General features: G+C 34.0%; 1 non-coding gene across 1 annotated transcript; it reads right to left on the bottom strand.

Annotated features, from left to right (window-relative positions):
* Positions 1-8478: 8478 nt before the first annotated feature.
* Positions 8479-8585, bottom strand: LOC121207545 (small nucleolar RNA R71). Its single transcript, XR_005902620.1, has one exon. It is a non-coding gene; the product is annotated as a small nucleolar RNA R71 (small nucleolar RNA).
* Positions 8586-19978: the final 11393 nt, after the last annotated feature.

Below are 19978 nucleotides of genomic sequence, written 5' to 3'. Positions count from 1 at the left end.
GTCAGCTCGTGTGGGACTCAGGAATGATTGTGTTATATATTATGTAAATGAATGTTAGTTATTTACATGTTTGAATGATCAGATGATGTATATTTGTTTGTAATCACTTTGAAAAGTTTAATATTTAATTTTAAATATTAATATTAATATATATATTAATTTTAAAAGAAGTATTTTTATAATTTAAGCAATGATTCAAATCTGATTTGAATAACAAAATTTTATTCAAATCTAAGATAAAATTGTCCTTAAAAACACCATAGCAATTTTTGTAATATATTCTAAATTACATTTTGATTTTTCTACTGTCTCTATACGTTAGAAAAGGAATAAAAAAAGTCACTTTATTAAATTGCATTTAACAACATTGTCACATCCCAAAAATCAGGTGAGAAGAAATTGATTTGGTGAAATCACGAGTGGTTACATCCAGCTTTTGAGTTAAGATTGTGAAAATTATGTTAAGGGAATTAATTTGGTTTAATGGATAAGTGTTGTGTTTTTGTATGAGAGGTTTTGGGTTTGAATCATTTTCATTGAATTTTTGTTATTTTTTCCTAAACCTCTATCTTTGAACATCTAGTTTATAAATTATTTTCACTCGATTATTGATAAGAATGAGCTTACTAGTCCAATGGTAAGACTTCAGCTTACCTAGAGGTCATGTGTTTGAATACTTGTGTGTGTAAAATGCAAATTATTTTTGTTTTGAACTCTGAGGGAATCTGTAAGTGGTTAGTTATCAAATTTAGTGGAGGTTGATAGGAGTCAGTAGGTAGTTTTAAAAATAATAATAAATGGAGGGATTATCTCCTAATTATGCTTCCACTCCCTTATTCTGTTGTTTTACATTTCCATTTTTTTGCTCTCCATCTTTTAGTTTTGTTTCTTTTTACGTTAATTTCTTGGAGTTACCGAGAATGCTTATGGTCGTCTCTTCTCTGTTGTTTTTTCCTTTCTGGTTCTCATTTCACTTTCTTTTTTGTCATTTCTTCTTCTGTCGCCAGTGATAACTTTAGTTTTTACTATTCATTTTTTCCTATTTTATTGTTGTCATTTGGATGTTTTTGCCAAGATAGTCATTTCTTTTGGGTACTATTGTAGTTGTGTGAAAATGAGCGTGAAGCTGGGGTATTCTTATTTAGATAAGTGATTTCGTATTCTTTTGTTAATAGTGTCATTGTTGCTCTTTTTTATTTCAAGAAAGGTATGTGAGTAATTATTGTTTTGGTTTATGATAAAAGAAGAATGTAAAGTATGCAGCAGTTCTCTAGCAGTTTTATTGCGATTTGGAGCTATTGTTGGTGCGAGGGTAAGTAATTATTCGCTATTATAGGGGATGGTTTTTCAACAATTAAATTCGTTTGGCGATAATTATGTCTTATTAGTAAGTTGGATTTGGTAAAATCATGCTAATTAGTCTGTTCTTAATGACAATTTTAGGATCTGGAGTTGCGAGTGTTGACTCGACATGAAAACTGATCAGGTGTGTAACGAAAAACTCGAAAAATAGTGAACAACGAATAGCCAGAAAACATTCTGTTGACGTCACATGGACGTGTGCCAAAACATGTATGCCACACGAGCTGGGTTAATTGGGCCACGTGGGCCACACAGGCATGTGTGATGTTGTGTGGGTATGTGTGAGGCTGTGTGGACCACATTGGCGTATAGGCCACACGGGAATGTGTGAGGCTATGTGAACCATACTAGCTAGTTGGGCCGTGTGGGCTACACGGATGTGTGGGCTCATTTTTTGAAAATTTTCATCTAGGCTTGGTTTGACCCATAATACGTATTTAGACTCTCCGTAGGGTCCATACTGCAAAATTAAGGTGTGAAAACATGATATCTATTAATATGATACTGTAGGTAATATGATTAAGGTATGTGAATTAAGTACGCATGATCTAACTATTGTTAATTCTGATGGCATGTATCTGTGCTGCTATGTTGGTTTATGAGTAAATGATTTCTGAATATGTTATTTTGTATTTCTACAAAGCTGTTATATGACCGTGCATGTGACGTTATGGTGAAACTAATTTGATTCTATTGGGTTTGTTATATATCTGTCTGCAAAGCATGTAATCACATGCTTACTAGTTTTTGTTAAAGATATGAATGCATGTTTAACATGCTTATTGTTCGGTTTTTGTATTTGCATGCCATGTCACATTGTATGGGGTTGGGATTATATGGTATGTAGGAAGTTCTGGCTGTTTAATGATCTACTCTATCTGGTGGTTTAACCACATACTTCTGTTATGGTAGCTTGGCTGCAATATAATGGCTCGCCACATATATATGATCTGACAGTTTTAACTGCAACTCTGGTGGCAATGTCTACAATTATTTGTTGGTGTGATTTGGTTTGACGAGTTCTAGAAAACTCTATTTTGGTGTGTAGCTGAGTTGGGTAGGAAGTTTTCTGAAAAATCTGTATTATGATTTCTAAAAATATCACATTGACATAATCATGCATTCTCAGTTTTGCTCAATTACTCATGATGAATTTCTTTGTGATACTCTTATTTGTATATTGTGATATGTATGTTCTATGTTTGAGTTTCGTTATACACTAGGCTCTATAGCTCACCCTTTTTTTTTATTTTTGACCTTTCAGGTAATCAGTAAGTTTAGAATCGAACGGTGTTCGGGAGCTCAAATTATTTTTCGGTTAATTAAAATAAGGTTGTTTTCGTAATTAACTATTTCGAGACTATAATTCTGTTTTTAGCTAAGTTTTGGTTTGCGTTTCATTCATCGTCTTTTGGTATTTTAACATTAAACTGCGAAATCATTCAAGTATAAGAAATTAAAACTCCGTTTTCAACTGAAACTCTGGAAGTTTTCCGTTGCAAAATTAAGTAATCGTTTAAGTATTTTTTCTATAAATAACAAATAGTTTAAAACGAGTGTTTGCTTTTGAACAGAAAACGATTTGTCGGAACTAATACTTTCAAAATACGAGATTTCGGAATCAAATTTCGGGTTAAAAATAGTTGTTTCCTAACATAAGTTTTTTTTTAAATATTTGTTAGAGTTGTACCAAAATTTATGTTTTCGAAACGTACACTGAGTTTGATTGAATCGAAGTCTTTTTTTAAAAAAAACAAGTTAATGTAATTCTTTAGGATCAAGTGCTTACGTTTAGGCCGAACTTAGGGTGTTACAAACATTATTTTATCGAAGGATTATGCTGCTCTTTTATCTAATTACATCCATTTTTCAATAGAGTACAACATATTATATACTTTTACCAACTTTTTCCAACCAAATTGGAATAAAGCATGGTCAAAATCGATGAAAAGTGCTGCTTGATTACAATGCAATAAAGCACAAAATTTTGAAAATGAAAAATAAAAACAGTTGTGAAAATTGACTTTGGGAAAGTTTGTGTTCATAAGAGTTTTTAAGAGCTTGGTTTCGTTGTACTTTGTCACAAATTGAAAAGAAAAAGTAACAATTTATCACAAAATGTCAAAAAAATCAAACAAAACTTTTTAAATTGTAATTAGTTTACGAATTTGTCGTATAAGAAAGTCCAAAAATTGTTTTTGAATGCTGTTTTGATAGTGACAGGTGTTGTGGATCAAACATGGAATAAGATATAATTATTTTAAGAATTAATTATTATTGGTCAATTTTTATTTTGAAATCTTAAATGCCATCAAGTATATAAATGTTTGAAAGGTCCCATGAAGTATATTTAATTACTCTCTCTTTTTATTAAAATGGTAGGCCAATGTAAATATAGTTTTATATTTATTTTAAAAAAATTAAAAGGTAGACCGTTTAAATTGTATTAAATTCTTGATTAAATGTTTAAATTAGAGTTAAATTTTCTTAAAGAAGGGCTAAATCTTTTGGAATGTTGAAACAAAAGTTAAATATCTTTAGAAGTAATAAAATAATCAAATAAAATGTTTAATTATTATCCATCATGTATCAAATTATGTTTTTGTTTTATTTTATTCTTTTATTAATATTTTATTCAACAATCATGTGTTATATTTTAAATATGTTAGTATTAATCTATTTTTGTACTATAAACTTAATATTTATTTAAACACATTTATCAATTGACATGAGTATTATTGCAAATGCAGGGATGTGGGTTTAAGTGTGCTAAAGTTCATTATCCTCTCATTTATGAGTTGGGGAGAGTTATAGGTAATTCTAGACATTATGTCAAAAAAACTTATATAATTAGAACCTATAATTAAATTTTTCAAAGAAAATATTATCTTATATTTAAATACAAAACTCTTGAAGGTTTAACGCCAATTTAAATATTTAGCCTAAATTGTTAATCTATTGTCACCAAACGTTGAAGCGAGTGCTTCCAAATGTAGTTGCAATTGTTTCAAAGTGTTGGTGTAATATTTAAAAATGTGAATAAAAAGTTGAGTCATTATAGAACATATAAAAATTAAATATGACATAGTTTGTTCGAATTCAACTAAACTTTTTTTTTTAAGAACACAAAACAAAAATCAATACTTTTTTTAAAGAGGGGATGATCTTTCCTTGAGAGGAATCAATTACTTAGTACATAATTTGGGTTGACTTGTAAGCTATGTGTCTTAAATGTTGAGGCGAGTCTCGGTAAATTTTGTTAAGTCAAACTCTATTGTTAAATATCTATACTTACTATAAAACAGTAATGTAGTAAACATTACCAATAAATTATATTAAATTACTTTATCAATGAATAAAATAATAAAAAATTTAACAACTTATAAATAAATACCCATAAATTTATTTAATTATAATTATAATTATAATTATAATTAATTATAGCTAATGTGGTGACTGATTTACTAAGCCAGAAAACTTTGTTTTGCTCTAAAAGCTATGAATACTCACATGGCTTGAGAATGTGACGATCATATTTATAGTTAGTTGAATTGCGCACCTTTGAGATTGTCATATTACATGATATGTCATTATCTATTAGTTTTGACCAAGACTCGAGATTTACCTCCAGGTTTTGAGATAAATTACATGAATTTCTAGGCACGAAACTGAATTTCAGTACAATGTTTCATTCTCAAACTAACAGACAATCAGAATGGGTGATTCAGATATTAGAAGACGAGTTGTAGTGTTGTGCAAATGAATTCGTAAACAACTAAGAGAAATTCTACCATTAACATAGTTTGCATATGATGATAGTTATCAGTTGAATACTAAATGGTACTATGCAAGGCTTTATGTGGATGTAAATACAAAATTCCTCTGTGTTGATCAAAGTTGAACGATAAGAAACTAACAGGATTGATTTGATATGTGAGACAAAAGAATATGTTCGGTTTATTTGAGATTTCTTGAAACCTACCTCAAACAGTCAAAAATCTCATGTTGAGTTGCAAAGAAAAGATTTTGAATTTTAATGTGGTGATAAAGTGTTTCTGAAAATCTCATATTGGAAAAAAGTTCTACGTTTTAATAGAAAAAGAAAGCTCAATCCGAGATTTATAAGGTCGTATGAGATTTCTAAGAGGATTGGTCTTATGCCTTGACCTTTTCTCAGGAAAAATTTCGAGGACAAAATTTCTTAAGGTGGGAGAGTTGTAACAACTCGAAATTCAGTAGTGTCAAAAAAGCAATTTTAGAACCCCATTTTTTGACGATCGATATCATAAATATTATTAATTAATATTTATGAGTTTATTATAGTGTTATAGTGATTTTGGTCAAATAATTTTATTGAATGGATAGTTAATTAAGGTACAAATGTAACGACCCTAAAGTCAGTAGTGTTGGAAAATGAGGTATCGAAACCTTATTCGTAACGCCTCAAAATTCTCATTTTTGTTTCTGTTAAAATGTGATAACTTTGTGTTTACTTTAGTGGTTAAATGTTCTTGGTGTGTCTGAGAAGTCCCAACTTCAAGCCCTATCTTTGGCAAATTTTGGTATTTTTCTAACTTAAGCTTTTTACCTGTTCAGCGGGCTTATAATAAATTAATAGTAGAAATATATCAGAATGGGTTTGTTGGTCTGGTGGTTAGGAGGAGTGTTGGTTTATTGGAGGTTCTGGGTTTGAATCCTTGCGAGAACAAGGGAGTTTTATTTTTATTCGGCTCTGCGTAGGAGTTCCAGTGGTAGTAGGATTCTAAGTAGTGGGTGGTTGAGGATGAGTGATTAGTGAATTAATCAAAATTAGTTTTTATCTTTTGATCCAAAAAAATCCAGTTTCTCTCTCCTACCGAAATTCTGCTCAGAATTTTTGACATTCTTTCTTTCCCTCTGCCCTTTTTTTTCTTTTTCTTTTTCAAACACAATTTTTTTCCTCTCTTCGTTAATCGTTTTGGCAAATATTGTGTGTTCTTATCGCGAGAGTTTGGATTGTACTTATCGTTGGTAAGTGGTAGTATGTTTTGATAAGTCGTAATTTATACATATTTTTATCCCATTCTTAGCATATTTTTAGATGAATTATCATTAGATTTGTGGAATTCAATGCTCTAAATCCTTTAATTTCATGTTTTATACTTAGGAGAGCATTGGAGAGTAAAAAGAGCGAGAAACGGGCCAAAAATGGAGAAAATGGGTTAATGTGGGAAATCAACACGGGCTGGACTTCTTCATACGGGTAGACCACACGCCCGTGTCTATTTAACAGATTGTAACACAACCTAAGCCACACCACACAACCATGTCTATTTAGCAGACTTTAAACATGGCTTAAGCCACCTCATACGGGTGTGTCCCTGTCGAGCCAAAGTCTAGTCCTATTTGGAAAAGGCCATTCTTGAGGGTTTTGAAGCATTCTAAAGCTTATATAAACACCCCAAGAGGTACCTAGAAAAGACACACGAGTAGGAGGCAAGGAATTACTCGAATAAAGCTGATTGATCCATCTCAGAAGCGAATTCTCCTTCAAGATTGAAGATCTTCCTTCAATTTCCTTCAGGGGTTTTTGGGTTTTCTTTATGTTTTGTTATTATTATTCTTCTGAGATGTTTCCTTTTACACTTATGAACTAAGTCCCCTAAATACCTAAGGGGAATGAAACCTAAGATGGATCTTGTTATTATTTTCTGAATTATATGATAAATACTTGATTTGTTCTTAATTCTGTGTTTTTAATTCTTGTTTTAATATTCTAGGATATTGATTCAAGTTTTAATGTGCTTATTCAGAGGAGAAAAAGTCCCTGTCTAAGAGTAGATCTAGCATAATTAAGTGGAGTTGATTGCACCCCTAGACATAGGGCGACATAAATCTGCCAGATTAGGCTCAAACATAATAAGGGAATCCATAGATCGAGTTAATGCAAACTAGGGGTTTTAATTAGAAAGAGATTTCAATTAATCAACCTAGGGTTAGACGTTGTTAGTCTCAAGAGAGATAATAATATAACTTAGGGATTTCTACGGATCGAGTCAAGTGAATAAATCGTCTGGTTCAGAGTCAAGTAACAAGTGAAGTCTAGGTAGATTTTTCCTTGGGTATTGTCCAAATCAATCAGTTTTCCCAAAAGTATCTCCCCAATTTTCTTCCTGTGCATTCTTAGTTTAGTTAATTAGTTTAGATAAAGTAAATCCTTTTATTTTTAGGCTAGATAATAAAAAGAAAGTTAATACTAGTACTTTTAGTTCCTGTGGGTTCGACATTTCGGTCTTGCTATAAACTATACTACTGTTCGATAGGTGCGCTTCCCTTCATCGTGATAATAGTTAGTTTTCAATTACGATCAATCATAAATATAAAAACTTATCACGCATACATCAATTTTTTGGCGCTGTTGCCAGGGAACTAAAATATTAAGAACGCATAACTTTATTACTTTACCCATTTATTTTATTGCAATTTAGATTTTATCTTAGTTTTGTTAATTTTACTAATTTTTTTTTATTTTCTTCTAACAGGTTTTTATAGTTTATGACTAGAGGAAACCCGTCAGGACCATTACTTTTTGACAGTGAGATTGAAAGCACAGGTCGCAGAAACCAAAGAGAAATAAGGCAAAACCTAAGAAAAATAGAGGAAGGACAAGAGGAAAATATCCATAATACAACCGAAGAGATGGATGAAAATCAGAATAATCAAATTCCTTCTGTGGTTGTTGCAAATCCAATAAATCAGAATCCTGTTCTTCGTACTATGTATGATTATGCTAAACCTACTTTAACAGGAGTTGAATCGAGTATAGTTAGACTTGCTATTTCTGCAAACAATTTTGAACTAAAACCTAACACAATTCAAATGATACAACAGTTTGTTCAGTTTGATGGTTTGTAGGACGATGATCCAAACACTCATTTGGTGAATTTTCTGGAGTTTTGCGACACTTTTAAGATCAATAGCGTTTCTGACGATGTCATTTGCCTTTAGTTGTTTCCCTTTTCGTTGAGGAACAAAGCTAAACAGTGGTTGAACTCGTTACCAAGAGGGTCAATCACTACTTGGGAACAAATGAACGAAAAATTCTTACTTAAATATTTTTCGTCAGCTAAAATGGTTAAGTTGAGGAATGATATCTCTTCTTTTGTGCAGATGGATCTAGAAACACTCTATGATGTATGGGAGAGATACAAGGATCTATTGAGAAGGTGCCCTCACCATGGGTTACCTCTATGATTGCAGGTTCAGACTTTTTACAACGGTGTGAACCTCTCAACAAGGCAACTTATCGACGTAGCCGTTGGTGGTACTTTAAACAAAAAAACTCTTGAAGAGGCTTACGAATTTATTGAAGAGATATCACTAAATAACTATCAGTGGCAAGTCATGAGAACAAAGCTGAAAAAAGCAGCCGGTATTTTCAACCTCGACTCGGTCACTATGATATCTAACAAAGTAGAACTTTTAAATAAAAAGATTGACGGTTTATATGGTTCTACTCAGGTACATCCAGTGATGACGTGCGATGCAAATGGAGGAGGTGTGCACACAGAATATCAATCTTTCAACCCTAGCACCGAGGAGAAACAAGTTCAATAAATGGGTAATAATAATTCTAGACCTCAAAACAACCCATACAGTAACACTTATAATGCAAGTTGGAGAAATCATCCCAACTTCTCGTGGGGTGGCCAAGGAAATCAAAGGCCACAACATCCCCTAGGCTTTCAACAACCACCTTACCAGTAGGAAAAGAAACCGAACCTTGAGGAGATGCTAACGAAATTTTTCTTAATGTCAAAAACTCATTTTTAGAATACCGAGACAGCACTTAAGAATTAACAAGCGTCGATTAAAGGGCTCGAAACCCAGATAGGTCAACTCGCCAAACTGATTTCTGAACGACCATAAGGTAGCTTGCTGAGTAATACTGAATCGAACCCAAGGGAACAACTCAATGCGATTACCGTTCGAGATAAGGAAGGGTTAGTTGAACCTGAACTAGAACCGAGGTAAGGAATTGTGGTAAGTAAAGGTAAAGGTGAGGTGGACCACAATGAGAAAGAACTAGTAAGTAGAGATTACAAACCTCGTGTGCCATACCCTAGTGCGACAAGGAAATACCATACTGATGAACAATTTGGTAAATTCCTTAAATTATTAAAGAAATTATATATTAACTTACCGTTTATTGAAGCTCTTTTGCAGATGCCTAATGTAGTTAAATTTTTAAAGGAGCTTTTAGCAAATAAGCGGAAGTTGGATGAGGTGCTGCATGTAGAGTTGAATGTAGTTTGCTCAGCCATTCTACAGAATAAGCTACCCAACAAGTTGAAAGATCCAGGGATTTTTACGATTCCTTGTTTAATTGGTAGTCTACACGTTAACAATGCTTTGGTTGATTTAGGGGCTAGTATTAATGTCATGCCCTATAAAATGTTTAAACAACTAGGTCTTGGGAAACCCAAACAAACTAGGATGAGCATTCAATTGACAGATAAAACAATCAGATTTCCTAAGGGTATTATTGAAGATGTACTTGTTAAAATTGACAAATTTATATTTCCCATTGATTTTGTTGTTCTAGACATAGAAGAGGATGATGACGTGCCTTTAATTTTAGGAAGACCCTTTTTAGCAATTGCTAGAACTATTATTAATGTTGGTACAGGTGAACTCATACTGCATGTGGGTGATGAAACAATCACTCTTCAAGCTCATAATTAGAGTAACACATCAAATATCGAGGGTGGTTGTATAAATCATGCTACTAATACTGATCATGTAGTGCCACCTTCTTTGCAGGAAACACGTTCGAGGAGCATACATGAGCCATGTTCAAGGAACAAGAAAAGACCCATCTATGAAGAGCGAAGGCTACAAATCGAGAAACTAGATGAATGGCGTACACAGAAACTGAGAACACACGATAAAACAAAACCACGCCATGATGAACTCAATGTTTCACCAAATCAACTTAAGGTTGGAGGAAAAGTACTATTAGATGCACCAAACCCTCGCATTACCACTTCTGAACCTAATGGAGCAATCCCTTTTACGGTACTTAACATTTTCCCATATGGTACAGTCGAGGTCACTCATTCCAAATTCGGCACATTTAAGGTAACTAGTACTCGTCTAAAACCTTATTTTAATAAAATTGATAGTAGGAATGAGGAGTGTAAACTCCTCACACCAGCATGACCACGCAACAGAGAGATAAATCTAGCTTAGACTATAAAGAAGCGCCTCTCAGGAGGTAACCTGAGCACTAACGGTGTCGATTTCTTTAAATTTTAGTTTTTAACATCTAAATTGCTAACTGAGTCCTTGAACACAGGTTTTCCAAATCCACACAGCCAGACACACGGGCGTACCTTAGGCCGGGCTCATACCACGGGAAGCAACACGGCTGTGCAATACGATCGTGTGAAAATAGAGTAATTTTTTTCCCCAACACGGGATTCGATACGTTGCCACGGCCGTGCGACATGGCCGTGGGCAATCCTGCCAAATCAACACGGGTGTACAACACGCCCGTATCTATAAATCATGGTAGAAATTGAGAAATAACACGGGCATGTGACATGCCCTTGCCCACCACCCGTGGTCAAAACTGTCAAATTAACACGGGCGTGCGCACATATACACAAGCATGGGAGAAGTGAATGAAGTAGGACACGAGTGTGCAACCCGGCTATATACCCCAAAATTTATATAAACCCCCACTATTCATCATCCCTTTTCCCAAAAAAATGATAACCTTAGCTGCCGCAATCTTCCTTACCCACGCCTGTAGCCGACTCATATCACCCACTCCTCGGACGACCAACCTCCTCCCTCTACAAAGCACTATTGCGTTTGTTCATTCTTTTCTCTCTATTATCTTCATTTCTTTTACTAATTTCATGTTTTTTCTTGTTTTATTTGACTATTTTTGATTAATATTCACATTTCTAATAATAGTCATGCTTATGCTTTTTGTTCTTATTTAGAAATTTGCCATTTTAGTCGATGTATTAGGATACATTCATTCATTCTTGTGTTTCTATGGATTTCATGCCTAACCACACCATATTCCATTTTATCATTCCCATATGCATTCATTCACTAGGTATTTCGTTTAGCACTATTCTCGTATTACTATTGCTAATAATGATTTGATATATCTGTCTATTAGGATTTGGCTTGTGACCCCTATGAAGTATTTCTATTTAGTTTTAACATGCTTGCATACTTTTTCATGCTATTCTTGGGGATTATTTTTAATAACTCGTCTTTTCATTACAGATACCATGTCAAATCCACGTGGTAAAAAAATTGCCGTCCCTACGTCGAAGAAGTAAAAAGGAGCAGCATCATCCTCGGGTCCTGCAACTGAAATTCGGTACCCATTCCTACAGTTTCCACCGAGATCACAGGAGGAACTATTTCAGATACTACGGGTCCAACCCTTAGGGGTAGGCCGTTGTATTGATTTGACCGCCCTAAAGCAGATCTAACTCGCTAATGCAGTCCGAGCTCTCCTAACTACTGACCCATGGGGGCTCTTCTTCGAGATCGTCAACCCGACATATCTCGAGTTCACGTTAGAACTCTGTTCGACCTTCCACCTTCAATCCATTATGACAGATTTCAATGATCCCGGAACGGTCCAATTCCGTCTCGGTGGTTTAGTTTGCCAGTTGAGCGTGCCTGAGTTTGGTGTCGCATTAGGACTGTATACGGAAGAGTTCATGGATGACGACCACTTTGACAACCTCCATCTCTATATCCACTATTCGCCTTCAAATTGCTGGAACGCCCTAGTCTCTGCTTCGACCACTTATGACCCTAGTCGCTCCAAGGCATCAGTTCTCGCCCCATCCCTGAGATACCTACACGCTGTCCTAGCCTACACCTTAACAGTACGGCGAGAGAGCACCGGCATTGTCAACACTAACGATGCCTATTTTTTATGGAGCATGACACATGGGCACGTATTTGACATTGCTTATTTTATCGCCCTCGCCATTCGACACCAGACAGAGCGACATAGGAAGGGAGTCATTTCTATTGGCCCTTATGTGACTCACCTAGCGCGGTACTTCGGTCTCCTTGACACGGCGATGTAAGCATCCTCCCTCACTCTCATTGGTCAGATGTCCCTAGAGGGCATCTCGAGTATGCTCTATATGAGGATGATCGAGCGACGACGTGGATTTGATCCTCCCTAGTATCACCTTGTCCAGTCGGCCGAGTAGAAGGACCCTGAGGACATAGCTGATGATGTTCCACCACCTCATGAGGATCCACCCTCTCAACCACCACCTATTCATCTCCCAGTTCATGCGGCTGCTTCACTCTCTGACATCTCTGAGCGTCTCACTCGATTCGAGCAGTAATATTTTCAGCACTTTGATCACATTGATGCAACCTTACATCAGATTTGTCAGCACCTTCACATCTCATCGCCACCCCCACCTCGCGAACCATCTGGCGATGAAGATTTTTGAAGATTTTTATTTATTAGCTTTATGTTTTTACTTTTATCTTTTTAAAACTACTTTTTATTTTATTTCTCTTTAATTTTAATTTTACTTCATCCTTAGGTTTTAAAATTTATATTAAGCAATTTATGTTTCGGTCATTTCTTTACGAGTAATCATGCTATTTTATATTTCCTAAAGAGTTAATTAATTCTATCGTAGTTATAAACTTAGGAATTTGCAACTCCACAGGAAAAGGTCCTCCACGACTGCCATGTCTTGCTCTACCACCAGTGGAGTATCCTCCTCCAATCTCACCCTTGCCTTAGCCGATTACTTTCCATAACTCCAATTCAAGGATTCCATATAACATTCAGGAAGTTTGAATTTTTTCCCTAACTTATGATCTTATACCTATATTTTTCAGTAAATCTATCTTTGTACATTGAGGACAATATACATCTTAAGTGTGGGGGGGTTATTTATATCATTATCAGAAAAATCTCTGAATTTTGTCTTATTCTCACGTGACTCACTCATATCACTAATAGAATGAATTTTGATTAATTTATGATTTTTATTGATATGTCTTGAATTAAAACATAGGTATTTATGCATTTATTGTTTAAACTTTAAGGAATTAAAGAATCAAGCATGATAAGTTGATTTTTGAGAATTAAAAATTTTTAGATTGTTTCCCCAAGTTTAAGTATTATCTTGAGTTGAAATTCATAGGTTTAACATCAAAAAGCCATAATTTTTGTGAGATTTTGAGTCTTTAGAGCATATATTATTTCTTTCATGCTCACTTTTATTGTTGCTATGAGTGCGTCAATATTGATTTGTTATTTTAGAACTTGCTTCGATTATGCATGTTAAGACCACACCATTTGATTTGATATGTCGAGATGATAAAGGCACTTAGGTTTAACCCACTTACTCCATAAAAGTCTACCATCATAATTAACCCTTAGTGAACCCCTTTGAGCCTAACAAGCCATTCATTGATTTACCCTCAATATTAACCCATAACCCATTATTGTTGAAATCCCCTCATTTGATCCCTATTTTTGTCGAGATTTGATTTGAATAAATTGCTTAGCTATGTTTTATTTTTGATAGTTAGAAAAGTTCTATGTTATTTTGATTTGTTCTTAATATATATATACATACATACATATTAGTAGTAATTTTTTGTTTTTGAGCTTAAGTATTTAATTCCATATTCCATGAAGAAAAGCTCAATTCTAGGATCTTCTAATTAGGAATCTAATTTGTCAGTTTTAGTATTTTTCTAGTTAGGTAATTTTTTAATTCAATCTCGATTCTAACCTTCTCTTTCAGCTTGTGACCACACCCCCTAACCAAAGCCACGTTACAACCCTCTAAAGACCTTTTGATGTATCATCTCAATATATAGTGGTGGAGATTTGATTTTCACGAAAGCCTATGGTAATAACATTTCATATTGGATGTTGAGTGCTAAATTTCTTGCCCTTAAACACCTCGAGTGATTTGAGTGAATCTTTAGTGAGGATGTGAAACTCTGTGATATTTTGAATCAAAGGTGATTACTTAGATGATGGGAGACACCTATGTTTTCGTGATTAAATGCTCAACTTGGAATGTATGAAACTTTGATGTTCTTCAAGTTGAGTTTTCAATGTATGATTACTTATGTATTATTTTGAGATACTATTGATGAGAATTATAAGTTGAGAAGAATTTATTTTGATTGTGAGTTTAGGATTTTACTTGAGGACAAGCAAACCCTTAAGTGTGGGGGTATTTGATAAGTCGTAATTTATACATATTTTTATCCCATGCTTAGCATATTTTTGGATGAATTATCATTAGATTTGTGGAATTAGATGCTCCTAATCCTTTAATTTCATGTTTTATACTTAGGTGAGCATAGGAGAGTAAAAAGAGTGAGAAACGGGCCAAAAACGGAGAAAATGGGTCAACGTGGGAAGTTAACACGGCCTGGACTTCTTCACACGAGTAGGCGACATGCCCGTGTCTATTTAACAGATTGTAACATGGCCTAAGCCACACCACACGACCGTGTCTATTTAGCAGACTCTAAACACGACGTAAGCCACCTCACACGGGCATGTCCTTGTCGAGCCAAAGTCTAGTCCTATTCAAAAAATGCCACTCTTGAGGGTTTTGAAGCATTCTAAAGCCTATATAAACACCCCAGGAGGTACCTAGAAAAGCCACACGGAGTAGGAGGCAAGGAATTACTCGAAAAAAGCTGATTGATCCATCTCAAAAGCCGGATTCTTCTTCAAGACTGAAGATCTCCCTTCAATTTCCTTCAGAGGTTTTTGGGTTTTCTTTATGTTTTGTTATTATTATTCTTCTGAGATGTTTCCTAATACACTTATGAACTAAGTCCCCTAAATAACTAAGGGGAATGAAATCTAAGACGGATCTTGTTATTATTTTCTGAATTATATGATAAATACTTGATTTGTTCTTAATTATGTGTTCTTAATTCTTGTTTTAATATTCCAGGATATTGATTTAAGTTTTGATGTGTTTATTCAGAGGAGCAAAAGTCCCTGTCTAAGAGTAGATCTAGCATAATTAAGTGGATTTGATTGCACCCCTAGACATAGGGTCACATGAATTTGTCGGATTAGGGTCAAACCTAATAAGGGAATCCATAGATTGAGTTAATGCAACACTAGGGGTTTGAATTAGAAAGAGATTTTAATTAATCAACCCAGGGTTATACGTTGTTAGTCTCGAGAGAGATAATAATGTAACTTAGGGATTTTTACGGATCGAGTCAAGTGAATAAATTGTCTGGTTCAGAGTCAAGTAACAAGTGAAGTCTAGGTGGATTTTTTCTTGGGTATTGTCCAAATCAATTAGTTTTCCCAAAAGTATTTCCCCAATTTTCTTCTTGTGCATTCTTAGTTTAGTTAATTAGTTTAGATAAAGTAAATCCCCTTATTTTTAGGCTAGATAATAAAAAGAAAGTTAATACTAGTACTTTTAGTTCCTGTGGGTTCGACATTCCAATCTTGCTATAAACTATACTACTGTTCGATAGGTGCGCTTGCCTTCATCGTGATAATAGTTAGTTTTCAAGTACGATCAATCATAAATATAAAAACTTATCACGCATACATTAGTTCTGCTGAGGACGAAGCCTTTGCCTACTCTTTTAAGCCTTGTTAAATCCTCTGTTAATTTTGTGCTTGTGTTTTAACAGCAGCAAATCCAATGAATAGGGGTTTCTTTCGTGTGGAATTTTGATCGAATCGTCGAGGTAACTGAGTAAATGTTGGATTTCGGTATTGGTTTTGTAGTTTCGTTTAGTCACGAATTAAATCTAACTCTTAGCATTGGGTTGTCGATTTTGTGGTTTTGGAAGGCTCGGGAGTGTTTTCGCTGCGAAACACTACCAGGTGTGTACTCAAAATACAGAAAAATGGGATTCAATGAAAGCCGAAAAAACCCTACTGTCGATGCCACACAAGTGTGTGGTCGCCCGTGTGGTAGGCTGTGCACGACAACACAGCTGTGTGATTAATGAAGGCCAGGCTGTGCGCAAGATATGACCATGTGATGGCCGAGGTGCGGCCGTGTGGACCGCACGGGCATGTGGGCCCAGACGGGTAGTCCACACGGGCGTGTGGGGTTTGAGCCAGACCGTGTGATCCATACGGGCCAAGGCCAATTGGGGCGTGTGGGGTTTGAGCCAGACCGTGTGATCCATACGGGACAAGGCCAATTGGGGCGTGTGGGCCACACGGGCATGTGGGCTCACACGGGCAAGCGACATGGACGTGTGGGCCCATTTAGCTAAAATGTTTCCTAAGGTTGCATGGGTCATCCAAGTCGACTGTTAACCTACTGTAGGGTCGGTAAGCATTACTTTGACCACCCTAAATCATGTGATCAACATACAATGTATGTATTGAGTATGTTAAATATATGCATGTTTACTGATCTGTATGTATGACTGATAACTAAATATTAGCATGTAAGCATGTATTTCTGTATATCTACATTGAACATGTTTAGTTGCGTCTGCATTGGGGTAGGATGATTGACTATTGGAGTAAGTGTACTGAAATGATTTCATGCCTACTATCTGGCAGCTGAGCTGCAATATTACAAATATGTGCCGCATTCGGTACGACTTGGTGTGTAGGGCTAGGTGGGTGTTTTAAACCCCACATGGTGCGTAAGGATGGTTAAAGATGGTGTGTAGAGGCTGGTGGGTAGGATACTGATTTCTTTACTGTATGCATACTTTATCTGAGATGGGCTAAGGTCCTAATTTATATTTGAGACTGTATCTGAATGGGCTAAGGCCTAAACTGTATCTGAATCTGTAATGGGCTTAGGCCCAGACTGCATTTGACTGATATCCGTTGTTTGACTGTATGTATGTCTTCTGTGGGAATTACACACTGAGTTTACGTAAACTCACCCCTTTTTGTTTTATCTATATAGGTAATCCACAGACTTAGACGAATCGGTGCAGCGGAGGGCTCAACGGTGACCACATGATTATTGAACTGTTTAAATTTCATTTATGGTTTTATTTTCTATTTGCTTTCTGGGGTATTTTTTATGTAATTTGGGACTTTTGGATTGTTTGCCTTTATTTTGGATTTTAACAGTTTTCATGAACTTCAGAACTGTAATGAAAACTCAGTTTTATTAAATACAACGTTTTTCCTAAATGCAAACGATTTTATTAAAATATAACGGTTTTAAAAGCTTCCACTATAAAAGATGTTTTTAAAGCGAATCAAATTAACGAGACCATAGTTTTGAAATTAACGAAAGATAAATAAGAGCTAATAAACAGAAATTGTTTTAACTTGATAAATTCGATTTCAAATTCCATTCCATGTGACATCGCCAGATTCGACCATAACATCTAGGCTAGGTTTGGGGTATTACATTATTTCAGCAAATCGAGCCTGTAAATTTTTTTTATTAAATTTTATGGAGTTATTGTATAGTTTTATTGAATTTGAATAAGTAAATTTATCGAACTAGTGATTAATTAATATACAAGGATTAAATTGTAAAAGTGGTAAAAGTTAATCATTTTGGATTTTTAAGCAATTGGAAGAACAATTACTATTATACTGATCGATAGTGAAAGACATTGTACAGCCAGTATTGTTATTTAGCTTAATTAAGATTAATAATTAAGATTTATTAAGCTAATTTTAGTTAATTAACAAATTAACTTAAGTACATAAAGTAAAAATTAAAAGAATCAAAAGCCAAATTCTCTTCCTATCGTCTTCCTCACCGAATAAGAAGAAAAAAAGTGTTTCAGTTTTGAACTTTTTTCCCTTCAAATTGGTAAGTTTACAAGCTGTCGAAACCATTTTTTCGAGTTAGGAAAAAATGGAGATCGACTAAAACCAAATGTGGAGTCGCACCAATCTTTTGTTTAGGTGTGATTGGGTCACCTACTAAAACATTTTGTTCCATTTAAATCCATTTTTGGTCCACGTAAAAATAAATGGGCTCGGGAGCCAGTTACGTATGAGGAAGGGTTAACACCCTCAATACACCCAGAAACTGGTACAAGATTGATTAAATGCTATCCTTAGATTTTAAAGAAGTTTCGAAACATAATTCTTATTAAAACGCTTAAGTGGTTCAAGTTCGATGTCAAAATTCTCTTGTTTTAAAGGTATGCAGTATCATATCCAGCACGATTGGACACGATCCTTTATACCTTCAAAAATACGATTGATTTTTGACTTTCAAAAGCTTGTACACTAAAAATTATAAAAGGAATATCCAAATATTTAGTCCAACGAAAAAATCACACCTAGCACAATAGGGCATGATTCCTCGAATTTCCAAATATTGCATATTGCCTTGCTTTTAACAAAGAATTTAAATAAATGGTTGTAAATTTTCTCAAAACACATTGATCTTACTGGAAATAAAATGGAATAATTGATTTCAAAGAGTTAAAAAACCACAAAACAACATTTTGTAAATCAAAGGGAAAAGAAGTGATGAATAGGGGTTAATACGCATGAAAAACGTACAATACTTGACAAGTGCTTATAACATAATCTTATTCAATCAATCAAATCAAACAAACAATTAATTTAAAATAGCAAAATTTATGAGTATGGGTGAAACAAGTAAACACGATGTAAATATACATGAAATGACGTGAGGACAATTGACTCATGACATACCAAGCAATATAAAACTGATATAACACTAAAATAGTTTCTAAAAATGATAGATAACGAGCAAATAACATATGCTAGGGCTTGAAATAATTTATAAAAGGGAAAAAAATTAAGAATATAAATATAATTAGAAACATTTGAATCAAATAAAATGCCAAATATTTAGAAATAAAACATTTATTTGAAATTTACAATATCTATACAATAAAGATAACTTTCTAAAAAAAACATAAAATATGAAAAGATTGCATGTGTATAAAATATGAAACAAAATAAATGTATATGTGAATAAATTTCAAAAACAACGATATACAAAAATAACATGGAATTAAAATATAAATCATAAGATCAAATTAACTTCATCATGCATTATGTATGTACCAATATATATTCAAACATTTAAACGAAATATTATATGAAGTGTTAAAATAAAATGATATTAAAAAAACTTCAAAATAACGATTTTATAAAAAATAAAGTAAGGTTATTAAAAAATTAATAAACAAGCGGATTTCAAAATAATAATTGTTAAAAATAAAACTTTGATTAAAATAACATATATGTACAAATATATAAAAAGATTTGAACCGGATATTATATAAAATATTGAAATTATATGATATAAAGAAGAATTTCAACGCAATTATGCAAATAAAGACAACGCGAGATTATTTGAATAAATCAACATGCATAAAAATATTAAATGAATTTTAAAATAATAAGTCATACAAATAGGAAGCTTAATTAAAATTGAATTAAAGCATAGGGGATAATTTATAAATAAAATAAGTCATTTAAAATTAAAGAGAACCAGCGCGCCACGCATGTGAATATTCAGGGGCCAAATCTGGAAATATTACAGATCCTAAAAAACAACACCTAGGTGCAGACTGAAATGCAAAGACATGCAGATTCTAGGGAAAATTTGAAATAAAATAAAATGTA

Source organism: Gossypium hirsutum, chromosome A01 (genome assembly GCF_007990345.1).
Source record: "Gossypium hirsutum isolate 1008001.06 chromosome A01, Gossypium_hirsutum_v2.1, whole genome shotgun sequence".
In the NCBI taxonomy this organism is placed as follows: domain Eukaryota; kingdom Viridiplantae; phylum Streptophyta; class Magnoliopsida; order Malvales; family Malvaceae; genus Gossypium; species Gossypium hirsutum.
The sequence above is the reverse complement of the archived record's forward strand: the minus strand, read 5'-3'. Positions and strand labels throughout refer to the sequence as shown.